This window comes from Protopterus annectens, chromosome 15.part0 (genome assembly GCF_019279795.1).
Source record: "Protopterus annectens isolate FY-2018-M chromosome 15.part0, PAN1.0, whole genome shotgun sequence".
In the NCBI taxonomy this organism is placed as follows: domain Eukaryota; kingdom Metazoa; phylum Chordata; order Ceratodontiformes; family Protopteridae; genus Protopterus; species Protopterus annectens.
In genome coordinates, this window is record NC_056749.1 from 551,213,878 (window position 1) to 551,238,789 (window position 24,912).

At 37.8% G+C, this 24,912-nt stretch overlaps 1 protein-coding gene across 4 annotated transcripts in view; it reads left to right on the forward strand.

Moving 5' to 3' along the window:
* LOC122789918 (neuroligin-3-like) overlaps positions 1–24,912 on the forward strand; it is a 1,591,643-nt gene that overhangs the window by 464,892 nt on the left and 1,101,839 nt on the right. The gene's annotated exons all lie outside the window — the stretch shown is intronic.

A 24,912-nucleotide genomic window follows, 5' to 3' on the forward strand; every position in this document is an offset into this window, starting at 1 on the left:
CCAACTATATTCCTTAAGTTCCAGGTGATTTTTCTATATTTTTATTTATTTTATTTTACATTTGTGTACCGGGAAAGTCTGACTGGACACATGTCCTTTTCCAGCAGAGGCCCGGGGAGAAAAGCTCCACATACAATAAAAATACAGCATGGATTACAGGACAATTATAAAACATAGAACAACAGAGTAGTTATAATTGTAAAGCATCGGCAATGTACATTCTGGTAAAGAAATGAAAATACAATTGGATAATCACAGTAAAGTTCTCTTAATATAAAATATAGAGAGCAATTGTAGGAGAATTATAAAATACAGGGTATGTACAGTTGAAAGCATCAGCAGAGTATGTTCTGGTAAAAATGCATTTCGATAATCACAGCTAAGAAATAGTTGGTATATAAGCCAGGGGTGGGGCATTGGCAGAGTGACTTACTGTGGAGGTGTTTTTTTAGGCTAGTTTTGAATAGTGGTAAGGACTGAATAGAAGTAATGTTTACAGGCAGTTCATTTCAGATTTTATCTATGTAGTTTGCAAACAGGGAATCCCCTTTTTGGTTTTTGGATAAGCAGGCTTTTATTTGTTGTTTGTGAGAGGAACGTAGTGGTCTGCTGGTAACATATGGTTTAAGAAGAGTTTTTGAAGCTAGTATTTTTTGTGAGTCTGACCAAATTTTGTGGGCAATTGTTAGTTGTGTATAGTGTAGGAGTTGAGGGAGCTCTAACCAGTTAAGTTGCTTTAGGGCAGATCTAGCTGGTGAGTTTGTGGCATATCTTACTATTTTATTGTAGCAGGATTCAAGTTTATGTAATTTAGATTTCTTGAGATTAGTGAGGATGGGGACACTGTGCAATAGGGTGGAGACTAGGTGTGTTTGGGCAATGGTTACTTTCTTATTTTTGGTAAAGTAGTGTTTATTCCTGTATAGAGTACTGAGTTTTTTATGTACCTTTTTCACTGTCTGGGAAATATGAATATCAAATTTGAGTTTGCAGTCTATTTCTACTCCTAAAAGTTTAGTGTGTGGTGATGGGGTGATGATGGTATTGTTAGCTGAGGCAATAAAGAAGGTGTTAGGGGAAGGAGCAGCATTATTAGGTAGGAAGATCATCGGTTTGTTTTTTTAGGGTTTAAGATTAGGTTAGCATTTGTAAGCCAAGACTCAGCTTTGTTAAAGGCTCTTTGAGTTTTAGTCTGAAGTTCCAGCAGAGAGTGTGCAGAAGAGATCACTGTGGAATCATCTGCATATTGGATGAGAGATGCATGAGTTGTTGCCAGATGGGTGTTGCTAGTAATTACGGAGAATAGAAGTGGGCCTATGATAGAGCCCTGAGGAACTCTAATGGTCACTGGTAGTAGGGGAGAAAGAGTTTGCTGCCAGGAGACTGCTTGCTGCAATCTTATGAGGTAATCTTGGAACCATGCAAGTGTGGAGTTAGAGAAATGTAGGTCAGTGAGGGTATTAAGTAAATTAGTATGAGACCATATCAAAGGCTTTTGACAAGTCTAGGAAAATAGAAGAAGCATAGTTATCATTAGATCTGTGGAAGTTGACAGTGTTAGTGAAAGACATTAGTGCAGTTGTTGTGCTATGGTATGGTCTGAAACCATGTTGGGTATTTATTAGACGATTGTTAGTGAGTAGGTAGTTGATAACTTGTGTATGCATTACTCTTTCAAGAAGTTTTGACAGTGGAGACAATACTGCAATTGGTCTGTAGTTATTTAGTTCATTTGATGGGGAATAATATAAGAGGTTTACCAGATGGGAGGGACCTGGTGTTCAGCTGGTAGACTATCTGCAGCCAGTCTGGTGGGTTTTAATTTTTTCAGTAGTTTTTTGATAGTGTTACTTGACTTTGGTGAAGAGAGAATATTGGTGAGTTATTTTTTGTGGGGATGGAGGGTTTAGTTGTTGAGGGAGTTTGATTTTTTATTAGTTCTAGGATGGTTTCTGTAAAATATTTGTTAAATTGAGTAGCAATATTGTCTGAGTTGTTGGTACTGGTGGTAGTGGTGGTGGTGGGGTGTTCCAGTTTTGCCTGGTAGAAGGATGTTGTTTGTAGTGGACTAGAATTTTTGTGGTGCCTGGACTGTATTTCAGTGTAGTAGTTAACTGTATCTATTTTAGTTTGTTTCTTAGCTTTGTTTCGAATTTCCCAGTATGTTTGCAGTGTTGTTTGTGATTTATTTGATTTCCATGTAGTCTATGCCTTATCTGTACATTTGAGAAGATTTAGTGTTTCTTTTTGTAACTATGGGGCATAGTTAGATTTTACACGTATGTATCTAGTGGGCACTTGAGAGTTTAGCATGGAGAGGAAGGTCATGTTGAAGTAATTAACGGCTTCTTGAAGTTGTAGGTGTTTTATTGGTATTCAATTACACTGTTTAAGCATGTCTAAAAGTTTGTCAGGGTTAAGTTACTTTTTGTTTCTTATTTGTAGTAGAATAGGTTCTTTGGTCGGGTTTGCTCTTTTTCTGACCAAATAAGTGGGATAGTGATCACTGAAGGAGTCTGGGAGATGACCTGAGTAGGGGTAAAGAGCTGGTTGGTTTGTTAACATCCAGTCTAAAGTGGAATGTTTGTTGGAGGATTTGTTAATTCTGGTGGGTCCTTGGATGAGTTGTGAAAAGCCATGTAGGTTTATGCAATGCTTGGAATTTGGAGAATTGCAGTCTGACCAGTCTGTATTCAGATTACCCATTATCAGTGTTCCCTAGGGTAGGTTATTGCTACACCACTGAAGAATGTTTTCTAGCTTTGGGATATTATCCCCTGGTGGCATATAGAGGCCTATTTTACATACACACACACACACACACACACACACACACACACACACACACACACACATATATATATGTGTGTGTGTGTGTTTTGGGATTATTTAGCTTGCCAGTTATCATTTCTGCATTTTTTAAGTTCTAAGGTAGTGACAACTATTGATTCTATTGAGACGTGTTTTTTTTTTAAAGAGTAGTGCAACACCCACACCTCTTCTTTTTTTCTGTCAGTACATAAAATGTTGTAACCTGGTGGTAGAATTTCATTACTGCTGGTGTTTGGGTATAGCCATGTCTCTGTAAGTAGTGTGATGTCAGGTGAGTAAAAAGAGAAGTTAACATGGAGATCATGGATTTTGATGTTAATGCTTCTTATATTCATATTAAGTATTAAAATATCTGCTCTTTTCCCATTGGAAATGATTGATGCCTGGTTAGCATTAATCTGAGGGATATAGGTTAAGGTTGGGGGGTTGCTAATGGGGCCGGGGTTGGGATGAATGCCTCCACTTAGGGCTAATTTTGAGGCTATTTGTACTATAAATTTCATCAGTTTGTTAATGTTTTTGTCGTATTTCAAGGAGACAGCAGTAGAGTTTTGATAGCTTAGCAATGGGTGCTTAATCTGGGTTAAGGTTGTGCTAGTGAAGCTAGAACCACCTATAAGTATGTTAGCTGTACTGATAGGCAGAGGTTGGGTGTTAGAGGTGGAGTGGACTGCGGGGGGTTTCTGACTGACATGAACTGATCCTGGTTGCTACTATAACTAGCATTAGTGAGATTATTAGATATAAACAAAAAAAGTGGTGGTATGAAGAACTCAAACCAAAACGCCAAAAAATCCAAAAAGAAATCCAACAAGAAGAGTGGAGAATGGAAAATGTTGCCTCAAAACACTATTTTATTCGAACCACTTAAACTCCAGACATAAAACGTAAAACACACTACACTGGAACATTAACGCTCTTATCACACGTTTGCTGCAGAATCAGACTTCATCAGATGAAACATAAGGATAGCACATTCCTTTTATAGCCTGACCAATAAATCAGTTAGTGTCCATAAATTAAGATATTTTCGGATTTACAAATTAAGATATTTTCGGATTTGCGAATTAAGATATTTTCGGATTTACGTAAATCTGAAAATATCTTAATTTATGGACACTAATTGATTTATTGGTCAGGCTATAAAAGGAATGTGCTATCCTTATGTTTCATCTGATGAAGTCTGATTCTGCAGACAAAAACGCGTGTGATAAGAGCGTTAATGTTCCAGTGTAGTGTGTTTTACATTTTATGTCTGGAGTTTAAGTGGTTCGAATAAAATAGTGTCTTGAGGCAACATTTTCCGTTCTCCACTCTTCTTGTTGGATTCTTTTTGGATTTTTTGGCATTTTAGATTATTATATATGTTATCAGGCCTAAGGCTTTAGTCGTATGTTGGTAGGGCATGGGATTGTTCCACTCTGTGGGATAAATTGAAGTGGCCATATCAGCTGTTTGATGTAACTCGTTTATTCACTGAATAATGTTGTAGGTAAGGTAGGGAATGTCATTCAGTGGTGGGTGAATTCATATGTAAGGTATGAGAGGATGAGGGTGGGGTTTGGTCTAGTGAGGTGGAGGGGCTTAGAGGAGTTTTTTTTTTGATTGATGGGGTAGTAGGGGTGTGTCTTGTAAGTATAAATTAAGGGAGTGCAGGGGTGGGTGGGGTGGGAGTGGGGTAAGGTAGGGGAACGAAGTGTAGCCCGAGTGCAGAGAGGGCGTAACTGAGCGGGTTAGAACCCAGAGTCTTAGAAACAATCAGAGAGAATGTGTTTCTGGTAAGAGAAAGAGTTTAAAATATTTTAAAACAAAGTACTGTTTGATACCAAGTTGTAGCGTTGTTGCCTCACAGCAAGAGGTTCTCCCGTTTGATTCTCAGCTGGAGTGTGGGAAGTGCCTTCTGTGTGGAGTCTGTATGTCCCCCCCATAGCTGGATGGGCATTCAAAAGACATGCGTAAATGGGCATGCCTTTGTTGGAGGTTGGACATTGAGCTGGTACCTCGGCGTCCGTTAAAATCTACTGCCAATCAGTAGCAGACTGGAGTTCCGCTGTGGCGAACCCTAACCGGGAAAAGCTGAAAGACAACAACAACTGTTTGATACCAAGTTAAATCTTAAAATTAATTGGGAGGGAGAAGTTACTTAGCTAAGTTAAGGTAATGCCCTTATTTTATAATGGCGGGTAGTGGAAGGTCCTAAATCAGGTAAAAAAGTGACCAAAATGTACAACAGCTGCTGTCCTGTGTAAGGCTAGTTGCAACAGTACATTTAACAAACCAACTCACTTACGAGCTTGGACAGTTTAATTTAGGTAGTTAACAGTGCTATAGCCAGTATTGTAATTTATAGTTTAAAATAAAGTTATAGGGTAAAACATACAGTTTTCATATCATTGTTCTTAATTCAGTCAAATTTTATGTTTCCCCTTTATCAAGTAAAACAGTTGTTAAAGCTTGAAATATAAATAATACATAAACTAAGATTTTTCCGTATGCATGCCTGGCATGTTTATATAACTGTCTACCTCCCACACTACTCTTTTACAGATTATATTTAACAAGTCCACAAACACATAACCATAACCAAGACCAAGGAGAAACAAAAGATTAAATATTACCTCCTGGAAATAAAACTAATCTGTGGAATAAATCATTAAAAAGGTAAAAATGATAAAATGTATTTTGAGAAGCTGTACAATACAGTACATATATATGGTTCCCGTTTAGAAACGCAAAATGCAAGATGATCGAAATACAATATCCCGAGACTATAAGCGCGAAACTACACAATCTCGAAAGACGAGAAGCGCGAAATGAAAGTATTAGTCACATGAGAGGAATTACAAGTGGATGACGGATCTAACTTCATACCGTCAGTATGCAGTATAAGGATCAAAACTATAGTGCCCCAGGGTCAATTGGTGCCGTTTATGCCACTGTGTCATCGCAGAAAGGAGGTGCGGTGCTGTTATTGGATGGATATGTGTTACACAGGGAAAAGATCTGCAAACACAAGAGCTATTGGTGCTGTAAATGGAAGCGTGAGGAAAAGTGCAGAGGTAGGGCTGTGTCAATAAGTGTGCCTACTGGGGAGCAATTGTTGAAATCAGTAGGGCATAGGCAAACTGATCTGTCCCTACTCATGAGAATGTTGGCTAGGGAACAAGACAGGGTGGATGAGCTGAGAATCCGTTTGAGTTGTGGTACGCCTCCGTCACTGAAGAAACGGAAGGTTGTACGTTGTCATTCACAGTTCCAGCAAGTTGTGAAGAATAGGGGGAGTTATACTACGTTGGAGTTTCTCATGGCTATTGCAAGATTATTGAAAGTATGAGGAGTATGGGATATTACGTTTACTACTGTGCAGATTGATCAGTAGTACGAGTGGACGAGGTATGGAAGGTTTCAGTTCGGAACGTGTTGCTATTTCGTATTCCTGCACGACAGTTGTTTTGCTGCAGATACCTTATTTATGTATTATTTTGGACATAAGGGATACTTCTACTTTCTTTAATAAATTCTTTGGGGTTTATTCGAGATTTTTCAATATTTGTATGTACCGTACGTATTGTCTGGTGCTATTCGGTATATTGACTTCTCGGGATTCTTAGCTTTCGCGCTTACAGTGTCGTGATTTTGCGTTTCGAGTATATTTCAATTCAATATCTAAATGGGATATATATATATATATATATATATATATATAGACACACACACACACACACACACACACACACATATATGTGTGTGTCTGTGTATGTGACTGTGTATATATCCATGTGCCTCCCACCCCCCCCAACTATATATACTAACTCCAGGATTGGACTACGGTGGGGAAAAGGGCATCTATGTTTTATTTGCCCAACAGTACTTAACCTTCAATGAAGTGAGGTTTTCAGTGAACTGAGCTTTCAGCGATTTTTTTGAGGGTGAATTGAATTCAGTGAAATGAATTTTCAGAGAATCAAAGTAGACCCATATATATATATATATATATATATATATATATATTTAGATATATAGATATATAGATATATAGATATATAATATAGATAGATATAGATATAAACACACACAATAGTTTACGGCATCATTCTTCAGGTTCCTGCCAGGAACATTAAAGCTAGCTACAAGCCAGCATATGGAGATACCCTCATTTTAATTTTTTTAAGAAAAATTTGCTTCTGTATATACATACACAGACAGGACTGTCATTCAACTCTGAATAGAGATAAAGCTGAGAGAGTTCGGAAATGATGAAAACATTTGATTCTGTCAACGGTAAGCACTCATTGCAAGAGTTGTCATTACCGACAGAGGTCCTGCTGAGAAAGCTGACATGCATAGGGTGACCAGCTATTCCAAGATGACGATAAAACTAAAGAAAAGACAGCAGGCAAATGCAGGACATAGCTCTCAAGCTGTTAGCACAACACATCTGGACAAAGCTGAAAATAATGTGGGGAAAAGGGCCTAAAAATAGTATCAACATTTAAATATAGCTATGATAAACTTAGAAAGTTGCTAAGATAAAGTGTTGGGATGCATTCACTGAAGGATATAATGTCTGAAACTCAAATGACTGTCATTATTTAGTGATTTAAATCCTCAATGATTTGCTACAAAACCACACATTTTATGAGGAACAGACCAGAACGAATGTGAGCCAAAAATGTGGGCATTCTGTGAAAGTCTGGACAGTTGAGAGGCATGGTGTGGGACAGTGGTTAAAGGATGACTAATCTGTACATGAGTGAACAGATGTTGAGGCTGAAAGTTAGGGATATCATACCATTTTTGCTCTGGTGAAAGACCTTCAGTGGTGTAGGGGTTGTAGCATTTGTTTGTAAGGCTAGGAAACTGGTTAAATCAACTCTTGCACTGGGGACATCGGTCTTGTGGTGGGGGCAGGTGTAAAAGCCTCCAAGGCATGCATAATACAAGTAATAGTATCTGGCAAGGACAGCTATAATAAGCAAATGGAGACAGCCTAGAGATGTGGTGAAACCTAAAATAAAGTGGTACATAATATTATGCATCTCAAACTTGGAACACTAAAAAGCATATAGTGGCCTTTAAATATCATAGCAGAGGGTCAAGGAGAAGAAGGTCTTCAAGTCCCAGATCCTATATATACAGTGACAAGGAATCTTCCTATAGACACATTTAAGATATTTAATAATGTAATGCATGTGCTCTTAAAGTAAATCGCAGAGGAGCAGGGTTAGAAGAGGTCAGAAACAATGGTATTATCCCTAAATAATAGAGGTTGACAGATGTGCAAAGCATTTTTTTTTGCTTAACATTTTATGTTAAAATAGTTTTAACATCTGGCAGATGATCTGACAGTTGATGCAGAGGATTAATTATGTGAGCTCCAGTTCCTGTGTGACCTTAACCAAGTCACTTAACCAGACATTGCTCAGGGTTAACCCTGAAAAGGGAGTGAGTGTCCAGTGGGCTTAGCTGGTTAACAAATGGATATTATTATTATTATTAAGTTTGTGCCATAAAATAATTTTGATTTTTGTGCTGTAGTTTTACCTGTTGTGGGAGCTGGTTAATATAATAAATGCTTTAGCTATATTTTCATTAGAAAACACATCAGTTAGTTTTGAAGTAGTTTGTGTATATTTTTTAAGTAAGTTATGTCAGTTGTTCTTTGCCTATACTGTCTTGTTTTCTCGTTTGTATGCAGTCCATTTTTAGTTCTGATACGCTGGTTCTCTATAACCTGCTAGTCTGCTTTCAGATCTATGCCAAGATATGTATATTTTTTCTGCATGTTAATTCTGCATCTCATAGGAGATGAACTGCTGAGCTTTATACTGTGTTTGTTTGTACAGTTTGGCAATTCTTGGCATAATTCTTCTTAAACAGTTTTTTTCTTATCAGCTGTCTGCAGTACCAACCTGATTCTGTTTGTATGGCTGTATCCATTAACTTTCTGAGATGGTAGAACAGTGCTCTAGTGATTAAAATAAGTGTTTGATGTACCTACACATAGTGGTATTCACTACGTGTCCTTTATATCTTTATTTTTTATTCTTTATTTGTTCACTGGGAGTTCTGAATTGATCATATGATGAGTTTTTTTAATGTATAAGACTGTAGTATTTAGTACTGATCTTTAGAAGTACAGGGTTATATTCAGCATGGATGTTGTCTAGAACATATAGTCATTCAGAATTTCTTGTGATTGTTAGGGCATGGAAAAACAGATTAAACACTTCAAGAATCAATTTCTTGTGGGGGGGGTTGTTTACCTAAACATACTTGATTAAAGAAATCAAGACTGCAAATGGGGCAAAAAACTAAATGACATGCAGGTTCTTTATGACTGAAATGCATCACAATAAGGTTGGGAAAAAATCCAATGAATAGGATAAGAAGAATAAAATAAGAAATTTGACCTATCAGATGAAAAGAAGAGATCATTTTTATCTAAGAAGTAGTCTGAGGTCATCCATTGTTTGACCAGTGTATGTCATGGTGGCAAAGAACTCTCTGTCCCAGAGGCCTGAGCACACAGTGATGAAAAGCATTTCAAACCATTCTCCCATTCATGCAACTATTTCTCTAGCTGCTAGTAAAACAGCAGAGCATACACACAGTTCTGGGAAACATGCCTTACAGCATCAAGTAAGGGGTGCCGCAACCTCATATTAACAACCCCTCCAGCTGGATTTTCCAGTCATTGTGGCTGCTACTTGATGTCAGATCTCCTGAGATACAATCAGGGTTCCATCAGTATGCACAACAGAAAGGGTGTTTTTGTCATCCATTGTATATATGAGAATGTTACTGAACTATTCAACACAAAGTTTCTGCTTTCAAAAAGACTTTCTAAATGGGATCAACTAGTCTACAAATACCAAACAGCGATCTTAAGGAGAAGAGTAAGGCTCATGTCTTTGCAGCTTCTGTTGCTGACAGCTAATGATATGAGGGGCATATAGTGCAGCAGGTGGACGTGCAATTGTGGCTGGTCCTGCAACCTTCGACAGAGGATCTCCAGGTGTCATTTACACAGTTATATTCAGGGAATCCTTGCTGTTTCAGCCCAGCTATGATTATTCTTTAAAAATGAAAAGGAAAATGACAAACACATAGTGCAGTAGGTGTGAAATGTCACCATTCACAATTATAGTTTATACAGAACCAGACCACCTGCAGCCCAGCAACAAGAATCATTGGGTTGAATCCCTGAAAAGATAGTGACCCAGAAGCTGAGGCCCTTGCCAGCATCAGGGAGCTTGAGGGATTCTCTATACCAAATAGCAGTAATTAGGATGACCATCTTGATCATCCTTAGTTGGATGCAGCTGAGGAAATATTTTCCCTCTACACAGCAGCCTGGTTTAATATTACTGTGACATTTGGTCAATATCCCACCAGACTGCCACCAATAAATGTGATGCCTGGCTATATCCTACTGGACTGCCAACAATTAATTTACATCCCTTACTATCCTGGGTCAGTAACTACAGAGCTTCAATCCTCACTACTGACTCCAATGTGAGACTGTCACTTAAACAAAAGTAATATTTCACAATTTTCCCCTAAGAGCACAAAAGGAACATGTTCTATTTTTTTTTTTTTTTTTTTTTTGGGACTGGACTATATACCTTTGTCCACCCAAATGTATTTTTCTTATTACACACATCATAGCAAAGTGTCCCAGTTTAAGACCTCTGATACACTTACACTCAAAATCTCACACATCTAAACACTTCTGAGAAAGCCTGACATAGATTTCTAGCTATCTCTTTCCTAAAATAAATACTGAAACACTGCCACCAATCAGAGGGTCTTCCTGCCCTTCAAAAGGGGTGTCCAGTTATGAAAATTAATTATCAAAATAAGTGATAGCTATGACTTGAACAGGTAGGCCTCAGAGTGACCTGAGTATCAAACAGGTAGAAGTACACTCTAATCTCTAAAGAAAAAAACAAAACACTGGTTTCCAACTACAATGTAAAAAAAATGAAAAACATTTAATAATAAAAAATGATTACAAAATTGAAAATCAATAGCTCTCAATAAACATTAGAATTCAGTCACCAGAAATGTAAATCAAACTGCAGGATAGAAATCCATTATTCAAGAAAAACTCCATCTTAATAACCAAAAGTTCCTGATCTAACTAAAGAGTACTGTCCCTGATCTACTCTAAGATATAATAGCAAGGCCAAGGCAAGCTTACAGTTTTTCTTGGTGAGTTCTCTTTTCTTGGTGTCAACTGATTGCTCAGTACTTGACAAACTGCACAGCTTCTCAGTCTTAACTGTCTCAACTATTTAATTTCAAAATATAACAGTCAGCTGTAAAAAATATTTTTTTCTGTCAATCAGCTTCTTAAATAATCTCCTAGCAACAAGGAACATTCCAATGACATCACTCACTGCTCAGCTGATTCTCCACAGTTTGTACTTTAGAATGTCCCTCTCAAACACCACAGTTAAAACAGAATCAAAGCAGTGACAGATACTTTAAGCACTCTGTTTAAACAGGGAAAGACACAACATTTTAAATCCTATTTACATTTTCACAATCAGACATGCTGGTATGCAATACCAGTTGAACTAAGAATATGCTCAAATCTCCTGCCAGACACGCTAACACAGATGACAGTGGTTTCAGTTTCTTCACAAATACTACTGGTGTGTATGCAAAAGAAATGACAGCTAAAGGCTTCTATTTTAAATTATTTTCCCTTCTCCTATTCTTATCCTTTCTAGATGTTCCTTCTTGACACAAAGTCCTGAAGAATGTAGACATTAAAGAGGTCCCATAACACCAAGAATGACTGTTTAGTTCCACAGAACAAAATACAAGACCAAAACCCATATGGCTTGAACACTCTTAGCCAAAGGAATACTTTCAGTGCAGAGAGGGCACAGAAGTCTGTGAGTGAGAAATCATTACTGACAGATTTGTTTCTGCAGTTTACATTCCAGATTAATCAAATTGCCTTGTGGAAATACATCCCGATGGCCCAGAATTGGTTTCCAAGTACCTCAACAGCACAAATAATGTTCAGGAAATGGGATCATCCTTTTAGTCTTTCTGCCTCCTCCTTGACTCCCAAATATTACTATCCCTGTTTCCTCCTTCATATGGCAAAACCAAAGATATGATGAAACAGGCTTGGCCCTGAGGCTTGCTCTGTTTAGTCTGTTTTGACTCATAATAAATGCTCAAACCAAAGAAATAGATGAAATAAGTGATGCTGGTTACTCCTAACTGGATAAGACAAAATTGGTTCCTCAAGCTTCAGTAATTTCATTCACGACTCCATTTCTGACTCCTACATTATAAAACCATTTCATCTTATACCTTCTCCTAGGAGGCCTTATTTGAATTTCACTTTTCAGGCTAATGGCTTGGCTGCCTGTGTTCTGCTAGCTGCTTGTCCTGAATAATTCTAAGGTAATTTATTAATTTCTATCATTTCCTCCCTCTGACATCCTTTCCATTCAAAAGAATTAAAGGCATAAGTGGAAAAGATTTTCAGTACAGGCTTTGAACAGAGATTCAAATCCTATTTCTTACTGCTGTTTCTTGTGCATCTGCATCATTCAGAACTTCCTGATGTTCACTCTAGCTACTTAATTCAGTTCCTAATTGCTACTACTTTCCTCATGAGTCAATACTCTAAGCCTTTAGCTACTTTTAGAGTTTGTAAGTTCGTTTACCATGGCTCTTGACTTCTTTGTGCTTTAGTTTCCCCTACGGATATTTACATTATACTAGGGTCTCTCTCTTTCCCTCTCTCTGTCTCTGCACTATAAAGCCAACTGCTTCAGCACATCTTTTTTGTTTTTTTGGAAAACGTACACACTAGTGGTAGCTTTAGTTTTACTGACTACTCCTTTCCTTGTTTTTCATAAGGAAGAGTTTGGTGCATACCAGCCTTCCATCGGGCTTAAGGGGCTACAGTGGTTAATTTAAATCACTCAGGTCATTTGCCATATTTTTTTCTCAAAGTACTCTAGCCATGTACAGCATCCTCCTCCCTGCATGAATGTATGCAGTAACTTACATCTGATAATGCGGCAAGTTTCCTTTTGCAGCTAAATCCATATATTGTTCTTCCATCAGAAAATTGTTTTTGACTTTACCTTTGAAGATATCCTCTATTGTTCTTTGCCTTGGTCTACAGTGGTCATTGAGTAAGGTGCAGCAAAACTTGAACCTCAAAGTCTGTTTCATCATTTTCATGTTTCACTGAAAACATTGTATTTGTAGTAGTGAGACTGCAGAAAGTGGAAAAAAGGAATGTTCTCCTTACCCTCAATACAGTGTAGTCTCAGAGTTGATATATCTAGAAATGTGGGGGTCTAGAGGATGCACGTGACTTACATCTATACTAAAAACCTTAGTTCCTGTATTTTATTATGCATTCACCGGTTCAGGGTTTGAATGTTTAGTTTGCCTGGAATGTGTTCCAACAAGACTTTTCAGTCATGAGTTTCCAACTAAGTACTGTGAAAGTCATAGGATCGTAGGAGATTACTAGACTATCGACCCATAGGTCATTTTAAGCCTAGCCACTTCACCCCATATTAATACCATAGAAATGCTAGGCAATACCCAAGAGTGCATTTAGTGATGACTGCCCATGTCCAGGAGAATTATGGACGCTATCCCTGGTATAAATTTACAGTGCCCCATCCACTTGCCCAGGTTCCTCTGTAAAGTTATAGAGGTGCTGTGTTTCACATGAATTGGTAGAATTGGTAGCCTGTTCCATAGATGTGGCAGTCTGTCGGGGATAAATCTGTCTCTCCAGCATTGTCCCATTTAAGTCACAGGCCATATTTAGGTCCCTGGAATGGGTAGCCATAGCCTCATTTTACAGATAAGCAGCAAGTTCATTAGGTTTGGGCCTTGGATTGCTCCATAGGCCAAGCATAAGTCTCCCCTAAGAAGTCTATATGATAGACAGTATAGTGACATGGACTTTAGTCAGTCTGTGTAAGGCACATGCTGAACTCTCTTGATCTTCTTTGTTATAAACTTCTGAGGTCTCTCTAATTGCTGCAGGTGCTTAGTACAGTATGTACCAAATGGGGTATTATACCCAGTTATGGGCTGGATAAATGCAGAGTGTAGGGGGAGTTATAATTTCCTTTGCTCTTGAGACAATGTCTTTACCAATCAAGTGTACTATGTAGAAAGCTTTCCTTACTTCAGTAGACACATGGTGACTGAAGTTAAGGTCACAGTCAACTTGTGATCCCAGGTCCCTTATCACTTCATGGGTACTTGGGGTATGTTATTGATTTGGTAATGTGAAGGGCATTGTTTGTGCCAAAGGGAATAATGATGCATTTCTTTGCATTCAGTTTGAGGCAGTGACTAATACACCAGTGGTTGGTCTGTGTGAGACCCTCCTAGAGTATACTGACATCATTTGGGGATTCGATGATTGCATCTAGTTTGCAGTCATCTGCAAATTTGGTCAGCCACAACCCTTTAGTATAAGGGAGTGAAACATTAACCAAACCTATCCACTAGCAGATTTACTATCTCCGTGGGGTCAGTGTTTGCGATATCGTTGGCCTCTAGTTCTGTACATGCTTGGGTCCTACTCCTTAGGTTATTGATGTAGCTGTAAAAGGCCTTATGATTATCCCTGGCTGTACTTGCTAAGTTTCTGCAAAAGGAGCCCTTGGAGGATTTGACAAGTTGTCTTACTCACCTGTTAATGCTGAGGATAGTGCTTTTCCATTTTTGGGGCCTTGCTTTTGTTTTCTTGGACAGCAAATTGTTGCATTTATTGTAAAGTTTGTTGATGCAGGATGCCCACCATGGCACCTTGTTTTTACTTGTGGCTCTGGCTTTGATTCTTTCTGGTATGGCTGAGTTTATACACTTATGCAAGTCATTGTACATGGTTTTAGTGTAAGCTTTGGAGTAGTTATCACTTCCAGCTTGGGGTGGGCTTGAATGTATTTATACCTTCACTTAGGAGGGTATAGTTTGCACTGCTGAATTTTTTTAGTACGATTTCACCCTTTGTGAGTTCTGATGTTAGTACCAGCTTGATCGTGGCTGATTTGTGGTCAGTTTTAACTAATGAGGGTCCGACAGTTGTGGCAGTGCATCTGTTTCACATGTGGTGAGGTCCAGATTCAGAATGTTTATTCCCCTTGTCAGGGTATGGACAATTTGTTACAGGCATTTGAAGTAACAAAGTCAAGGATCTTTTGCACTAGTGAGTTAGGGCTAGTGTAGGCTTCCCACTTGATGGTGAGATAACTGAAATCCCCCATAATCCAGATTTTACCAAACACACTGGTTGTCTCCAGTTTCGTCAAGTAGGCTTCATGGGCATCGTGACCCATGGAAGGGGATCTATAACTGACTATGACTTAAATGGGGGTCTTACCCACTGTAACCTGGACCTGGAATAACTCCATGGAGTTGTCCAGTTTAACTAGACAGGAGGTGAATTTATCTCTAATATAGATTGAAACACTACCTCCTTTGGTTTTTACAAGCTCTTTTCACTGTTTAAAGGTGTGGAAGGCATTGTAGCCTTGCAAGGCTGGGGCACTGTCTGAGGCCTTGAACCAGGTTTCTGTGACTGCACAGACATCTACATCTTCTAGTTATAGAAGTGCTTCCAGGGAGTGCAGTTTTTGGTTTAAGCTCCTAGCATTTAGCAGCATGGCTATTATTTTGTTCTGCTTGGTTAATTTCATGTTGTTAATGTTGTTTTCGAGACCTTGCCTCGTCAGTATTGGTCATTGCCAACTTCTCTGACTGCATACATTCAGATCTTTTATGCAATGTACTAGCTTTCTAATCACATCTTATTTTTGGCAAAATTGGGCTGTAGGTCTCATTTATTCTCGTTTATCAGTTGCATCCCTTAATGATTCCTGTGTTTCATGCATAGTTGTCAATCTGTCCTTACTTTGACTTATCTATGGCCTTCTATTTGTCCTTTCTTTCCTCTTTCCCCCTCCCTACTTTCTCATCCCCCAATTTCTGACCATACCTGAGGTATGCTTCAACTTGCTTGTTGCAAAACATTCTTTCAGAATTCTTCCCCTATACTCTCTCTGCATGGTTGTTCTGACAATGCATATTTTCAAATATAAATATACTGTATTCAAAACTATTCTGACAGTCACTTCACCTATTTACTAAACCTCTAAAGTATGCACATTTAATCTTTGAATAGTTTACACTCACATGCTGTACTTCCCCTCATTTAAAAGATGCCCTGTATTGTCCTGCACATTGTAAGACACCCTCTGTGACCTCCCTACACAGGAACAAGGTGTCCGTCCTTACCATGGAAACTTAGGTTTAGGAACAGATTCATGGAGTTGTAAAACTAAACATAAGCAGGTTGAGTGTGTTTTACAGCCCTTGGTGGGTGGGGATGTCTGTGTAATACAGAGACATCCCAGTAAAAGCTAGAATGGCCTTTATGACACAGTAGCTAAGAGATGGAGTTGGATGAAAGATGCATTGGTGGCATATACCGAAAAGCAATCATCAGTATGGCACCATTGTGTACTACCATTCATAAAAAAATGTCATGCAGGTTCCCTGGCATACGTCATTTAGTGTAAAAGTGAAATGTGATAATTTAGCAGAAGTTAAAGTAAAAGGGTAATGGGGCACCACAGTGTGAGGGCACGATATAAAGATCCATAGGACGACAGAAGTGAGAAGGGGTCACTGTGCACCACAAAATAAGCTGAGAGAGGTCATGGGCATGCATCTTCTTGCAAAAGTAAATACGCATGCATATATAACATTCACTACCACACAAAAAAAGAAAAAAAAGTTTTGCAAATATTTTTCACTGCACTAAAACTTCCCAGACTAACACAAGTTGTATTCTGCTTCACATACCCATTATTCACACAAAATGGCTGCTGGCATCTCCCATAATGTGTCACCTTTAAGGTAACATACCACATCACTGATTAACACTTTTGTTATAAAATACAGGAGTTTATTTATTTTATTTCATTTTATTACTTTGTATTAATTATTGTTTTTAAAGGAAAAAATCAGGCAGGCAGTATTATAAATTTGTTCCCGTCTTTCAAAAATGTAGTAACTCAGTTGTCCAGAAAACAATATATTAAATGAGACTTCTAAAGTTTAGTTTATAGAAGTAAAATATGTCAGTGTATAAAGCTCAGAGAGTGAAACACAAAGTCCATTAATAAACTTACTCCAAGGAAATCTTCTAGCCCTGATTTTTTTACCTGATAAAGCATATAAAAACTGCCTTAACTATGAAACAACAGTAAAGTTTTATCCTCCTGTTTAGCCCACTCCATTGGGTGAATAATTCCCATACTACTGTCAGTCATTCCCCAAGACCACCTGTTTGTGCTGCTACCAGTGTTATACTCAATCTCTTTACCAGTATTACTAGATGTGTCCAATAACTATGTTATTTGGGTCTTCCTTGCTGCCCTTCATCTTCCACCATAAAACCACACTGTTTACTTCCTTCTGTCCTCTCATTACCTGTTCTCTGATTCCTGGTCCATTTACAGCACTCGTTTACCTGCATCTTCCTCTGTCTGCTGCAGTATTACTATCTGGTCACTTATATTTATGTTAACTTTTATCTAAGCAGGTTTTGTTCTATTTGACAATACTGCTCCATCATCATCACCTACTCTACCCTTCAGTTCGAACTCTGAGGCATAGTATATCTGCTTCTGCTCTACCACATCTAAATATTCAGTATATAAAACAAAATTATTTACATAATTAAATGCTACATTATCAGCAACAACTGCTATTTTTGTTGTTAGCAAGAACTGCCTTCACTGTTGTCTAAGACCTTTTGCCACAAAAGCAGGGGATTTTATCAGTTGTCTTAGCCAATGCTGCATACAAATACCTTTCTGGAAAAGAGGTCATATAATGGACAAAATGCACATATACCTGGGTACACTTGGAGGCAGACACCCTCCACACACACATCCCTAGCCTCCCATCGTTCCACAGTGATCATTAATGGTGACAAACTCCTTTAAGGTTTGGGAAGTCAATAAACAGAACCCTTTCAGGTAAAGAGAAGATCAGAAACTTCTCTAGTTGGTTGAGTCAGATACTAAATTCATTTGCAACTCTAACAAGGTTATTCCAATATTAAATGGGGCTTGTTTAAGTGTGGGAGCTGTGACTTTTGTAAGTATATATTGGAATTAACTTTGTCAAGATAAGGGGCAACCCAAATTTAGATTCAGATGTAATTGTAAAACAGAAGGGACTGTTTATACTTATTTTTGCGAAGACTGCCAAGGTTTTTGTATTGGGAAAACATCCAGATGCTTTAAGGACAGAATATATGAACACATGTGCCATATTACTAGATCTAACACTAACAATGCTTTAGCGAAACATGTTGTATATTTAGACCCTAAATTTTTAATTTTTTGTCATTGATAAACTAGCTCCTAACCCTAGAGGGGATACCTTCGATTTATGGTTAGAATACAGGGAACTATTGTGACAGTTTAAAACTAATGCAATGCAAGCTCCCGGTTTAAATGGAATGCTATCTATTAATTGCATTTTAAAACTCAAATCTATAGAATTTGCCTGAATATTTATTTATTATTGTAACAATAAGTATGAGATTTTATGAGTATGGGGGTAAAGTTTATGTGTGTTATTGTTTGCAAATGTATACTTATTGATTCTATGGGGTTTTCAGGAGTTTGGCTGTTTCTATGACTACAGGACAAGATCTTATGTTTGATTGGTCAGAATGTGTCACATGATGAGAAAAAGGTTTTAAATTGCTTTGTGGATATAACAATATAATTCTGATGAAGTCTCATAATTATTTGAGATGAAAGTGCTAAATAAAGATAACATGGACCTGTACCTGCTTGGAGCTGCTCGCTTTTTGGTTCACTTGGAAAATCTGCTACACGTGTTTTAAAAATGCTGGTGATTACTTTGTCTGCACTTTTCTTCTTTCTCTTGAATATGGAAATCAGCTATCATACTTGTTAAAAGTCATAGATACCATGAATGCTTGTTTTAAAATAACTGAGATTAGTTCTAAGGCATTTAACAGTGCGCAAATATATTTTGACCTACTTTTGATTTAAAATAACTGAGGCATTTCCAAGGCATTTAACAGTGCACAAATATATTCTGAACTGCATTGATGCATGAAGGAGCAGAAGACAACAGTGCCACGTTGTGTTGTTGTATACTTTAATACAAGGGGACTTTCCTGATAGAAAACATGTGCAATGCAAAACACAGATAGCTTGAGAAACTTACTACTAATACTTGTTCCATGTCCGTTTGTTCATTACTTGTACCTGTGAACACAGTGTGTAGTAGAAGAAGCAGAGCATATAACTTGGTAACAGCAAGACGAAGGCCTTCCTTTATTCTTTGGTGGAACAGTTGTAGACTCTGTGCAAGAACTTCCAGTAATCTTTGCAAAACTATAGTGATAAAACAAAAGGCAGAACGAACTTGAAAAAAAACTGAAAAGGAATAAACTGTTGTTCATTGCAGGCCACATCTGACAGCAAAAAAATAAAGTGTGTGTGTGTGTGTGTGTGTGTGTGTGTGTGTGTGTGTGTGTGTGTGTGTGTGTGCGTGTGTGTGTGTATATATATATATATATATATATATATATACATATATGTGTATATATAGATATATATATATATATATATGTGCGTGTGTGTATATATATCTATATATATATATATATATATATATATATATATATATATATATATATATATATATATATATAGATATATGTGTGTGTGTGTGTGTGTATATATATATATATATATATATATATATATATATATATATATATATATATATATATATATAGATATATGGGTCTACTTTTGTGACCATAAGATCGAACTTGTGAAAGTTTGAGCTGTTTAAATGAAGATCCATATACAGTGTGGAATGATATATTTACTGCTTTCATCACTGTAGAGCGATCTCAGAGTTGGTACATTTAATTAGCAGGGGCTGTGGGGTCTTGCCCTCTGCAAAAATGTAAAAAAAATTTTATTTGTTTTATTTATTTTTTTTTTATTTAAATTTTGAACTTTCACAAGTTTGATTTTATGGTGTCAACCATTAGAAATTTGAACGTGAGAAAGTTTGAAATTTAGAAATAGACCCATATATATATATATATATATATATATATATATATATATATATATATATATATATACATAGACATAGATAGGTAAATCAACGGCTTTGGCACTTGTTCTTGGATTAATAGATAGGTGTAGATATAATAACTAGAGTTTGCCCGTTGTTGCTACTGTGCAAGTTGAGTCCATATACAAAGAAATAGTCTATCTTGCAGTAAAAGCTATGCCTAGAAATAGTATCCTTTCCTTTCATTTCTCATTCTGTTTTAAATTTCTTCCTTAGTTCATCTCCTCTTGCTTCTGTAACTTTTGTTCTCTTTTATATTCTTTTCCCTTCCTCTTTTGTTTGTGCATAGTGCCTTGGGATTAGCCTGGCACATATGCACTGGCAAATCAAAGCCCACTATCCTTGAAAGCAGTCTTTAGAAAATGTGCATTCAAATGCAAAATGTGCACTGTGAAAATTGACATCCTCCCCATAATGTTGCAATCCATTTGGATGATCTCCTGCATAAAATGTGTTGATTTTGTTTCTAAATTCATGTACAGTTTTAAACTCTGAAGCAAAATGGTAATGACGTATTAAAACAGATAACAGTTAGTAAAACATGCATATTATTAGAACTGTTTTTAATGCACAAGTTGACATAGCTGTATGAATTGGGATATACATTTGAATGTTAAATACAATATTTAAGTACGATGGCAGGAACTGTAGGCTAATGAGAAGACAAGCATCTGTGAAATAACATACGTTTATGTTTCTGATTAGAGGTGTAAGAATCTAAATGTGTGTTAACATATATCGTTTTATCATAAACCACTCCATTTTTGTTTCTGACAACATAATAACGTATGAGCCTATAATCATGTTGGACAGTTTGATTAGTCATTAGACATGCATTTTCTTTTGGGAAGTAAAGTTTCCTTCCACATCCCAAAGATATTCCATAGGTGGACTGGTGACTTTAAATATTATGTAGAAGTAGGTATGTGTGTGCGTGTCTCAACAAAGGCTTGCAATCTACTTCCCTACCTGTCTAGTAAACTCTATGAATGGCTGGATGAGGTGTCTGCATATGCTATAATGTTAGCATTAATATTTGTGTGTACGGCTATACTGACTTCTGCAAGAAGGTATTTGTATTTATGCACTTAGGTTTAAGTGAATGTGTGTGATATTGAAAACTGTGTTGAAGCCTTCTGTCAAGTGTTGGCATATCCAGTAAAATCTGCATAAATTTACCTTAAAAGACCATCTGCAACAGACAGGACACTTCAGTACAGCTACAGAGGACCTTATCTTGCTACTCTACTTAACAGTTTTGATAAGCTCCTGTTCCGAGGATGTACACTTGTCCACTGGGAATACAAAGGAAAAAGGATGCATGTTCTCCAACAATCCTTATTCATTCTCACGGGTCTATATCATATGAGTGAATTGCACAAAATGCGAACGCTCATAATATCGAACGTACCGGACCTCGAAGTGCTTTTACTGAGATCGCGGTACAGTGAAGAATGGGATATTTGCCATTTCCTCACTGTAGTGCGATCTTGGAGTTGGAATATAAATTTAGAGGGGGGGGGCACAGCCCCCCACAATAGGAAGTTTGAGGTTCGATATTATGAGCGTTCGCAATTTGTGCAATTCGCTCATATGATATAGACCCATTCTCACCTCTAAGAGCAGTCACATGTCTTCTCACCTGCATCACGGGGTAGTTCCTTATTCCAATGCCTGAAAAAGATTCAGCCTTCCAAATGTACCTAAATATGTCAAGTCATAGGTCAGAACAAATGCAGGACTTTTCTTTTTTATGACACCGGATACCATTCTCGATGACTGTGTGCCAGAACTTCATCTGTGTGCACCAGTGTTAAACAGAGATGTTTGAAAGCTTTAGTAATGCCACACCACAGCAGCAGTGGACAGGGCACTACAAAATCTATCTGGAGTGGTCAGCTAGAGATACCTGCCAGAAGCCTTCAAGGCAGAAGATAAAGGATGAGGTCTAGACCTGGATCCACATCTAAGTGTAGTGCATACTTACTAGTGTCTGATGCTTCAACACCAAGGTTATCATCCTCTAGTCAGATGCCAGCCTGCCAGGTATACCAGGATGAGCATTAGATATATTGGAGAGACAACCCTTTGGCACTGTTTATGAGAGTGAAAACTAATGATGTGTAAGAGAGATTTTTTAACTCTCAGCTTCATTTTTAGAATCAAAACTGAAGTTGTGAATAGTTTTTCTCCTTCCCCTCCCTAAATGATTGGACACTTGAAGTTTAAGTCCTAAATGATTGGACAGTTGAAGTTTAAGGCAGGTTAAAGTCACACTCAATATTTGGCCTTCAACTGTCCACTTAAGAAATATTGCTGGACTGTGGAAAACTGGTCACCATTTAATGGAAGATGGGGAATTATATGCATAATAGCAAGTTTCAGCAGTTATGAGACATGAAGGCATGGTCCTGTGCTTATCTCAGTGTCTGTGCACGTGCTTTATAGAAACGTCTCCAAGCTGAAGTACATTAAATTGGTTTTAATACATACAGACATCCTTCAAACTAACTAAAACACATCCTTCCCTCTGCCAACACAGATACAATCTGATCTGATATCAATCTGTCCTTAAATAACGTAAATTAGACTACATTCAGAAATGCCAGCATACCTACACATGATACCAGAGGGACGGTGCCCAAAAATGAGACGTGCTTGCATATACCCAGACATTTGCAGTTTATATAAATAATATTATACAAGCAGTTACACTGTTTATATAATTATGTGTCCAGCAGCTGCTCCATATTTTTTTTTTGATGTGAGAATATAATGTGTAATTCCAACTGATAACATGAGCCTTGTCAGAAATGTTGTAGTCTGGCTTCCACACTCATGTTTAACATGTGTAAGAACATTTCCTCTTTGAAAATGCTCCTTATAGTTTAATAAAAAGTAAGGCCATCTTTATGCCCAAATATGAAGCACATATTGACATGTATATGGTTATCTGAATGTACTCTTTTATGTGTTAGTTTTTGTGTAGCTGTTTTCCTGTTTTGCTATGTAGGTGCAGGATATTTTAATGTATGACCATGAGACATATCTGCTGACAGAGGGAATAAATTCCTCAAGTTAATAAATTGTATGTTTGTAAAAATGTATCTGTGCATGAAAATTTTTATGTAGGTGATAGCACATGTACAGTTAGACTGATTTAATGGTTAAGGTGTTTACCTTTACCTTACAGACTGATATCCATCATCCCTCCCACCCTCCCTCCCTGCTTGCCCAAGCTGGAGCTGAGGAAGCAAGCTAACTAGCAATGGCAGTAATTCTTTCCCAACAGTGATCTTAGGAAGTCTCAGCAAATTATGAGTCATAATCTCTCCTATGTGTTGTGCATCCGGAACAGTAAAGTGAAGAGGGCAGCCACCTCAGGTGCAGAGTGTTAGGGAGTGTGAGCATGAAGGACAGATCATGTATTCTTCTGTTGGTGCCAGCATTTCTAAATATTGGTACAGAAAGTTCATCAGATCTGCGTGTGAGATAGAAAGCAGATTATTCTTTTTAAACTGAACTATTTGTAGCAAAGTCCTTTTTTTTTGTTCTTCATTTGAAAAGTAGAGCAGGTGAGCAGGCTAAAGGGATTTGGATTGGAACACCAGACTAAAAGAGCAAACTTTTATTTTGATGTTCCAGTGAGGATTTGAGGGAAGTGGGGAAAAGTTGGGGATGTGCCTTGACATAAGGAACAGACCCCCTTTTTTTACTCTTCCAATGAAGTTCAGAGGGTGTAGGAAAGGAATGGGGATGTGGGTTAGAGCACCAGCAAGTGAACTTTTTTTTTTTTTTTTGAGGAGGTGGGGAGCCCCGGCACTAGATGAGCCAGCTATTGCTCTAATTAGGTGTGTTCTAGAACTTTCTTCTAGTAGCATATATCTTCTTCCCATTGCATGGAAGACATGCCGTGGACATCATCAAGAAGCACTTAAATCATCTCTTCCTCCTCCTCCCCTCATCAGAGAGGAATGGTGCTGTATGTAAAGGTTATCACAGATTTGTAAGCTCAGTACTTTGTCTAAAATGAGACTGATCCCAACTAGGTAAAACATTTGTTTGTACCTCTATTCTCAGCAAATATGAACACATCATGCTTCCTAATTGGGTAATGCTCTGACCTCAGCTATGCCCTGATATCCTGTTCATAAAAAACAAGAACAGGTGTGCATGCAAGACAGATCCTTAGCACAATGACCTTGAATGCCTCAGACAACACAAAAAAATGTAGCCTCGAAGTTTATTCTCAAATGCAAACAATGAAGGGCAGGCAACAGTGATCATATGACCTTATACAGCCATAGCACCTCCCACAAGGCAGTCGGACATGCATGATGATTAGCCTTCTTTCAGTCCATAAAATGAATGTACACAGTACACGCCAACTCGCATGGCTACTCCAATATCTGTGTAAGAAGAACATGTTAAGTTGCTATTTCTTGGTCAGGATCTGAAACTCATGAATCAAAGTATCCTTTCTAGTTACATGGCAGAGACTTCACCACTGAGGCTAAAGAGCAGAGACGGGGGGTGGTGCGAGCCCCACTGCGGCTCTCACTTCTGTCTCCAAGTTCCCGGACAGATCCCTCTATCACTAGAATATGTCCTTCTGCTCCACATTTCTAAAAATGAGGACTGCATCCCTACTTTGTCATGCTACAGATACCATCCTCATCTTCCATGCAACATTTAAAATCTGTATTAACCATTACATCCTAACAGCATCCACTGTAATTAGCATGTCTGGGTAGATCATCCACTCCAGCATGCTCCCACAGCAGAACTATGACATTATTGAAATAACCTTGTGTACACAAATTTATACCAGCTGCATCTTTCATTGCCTCCTTGGTA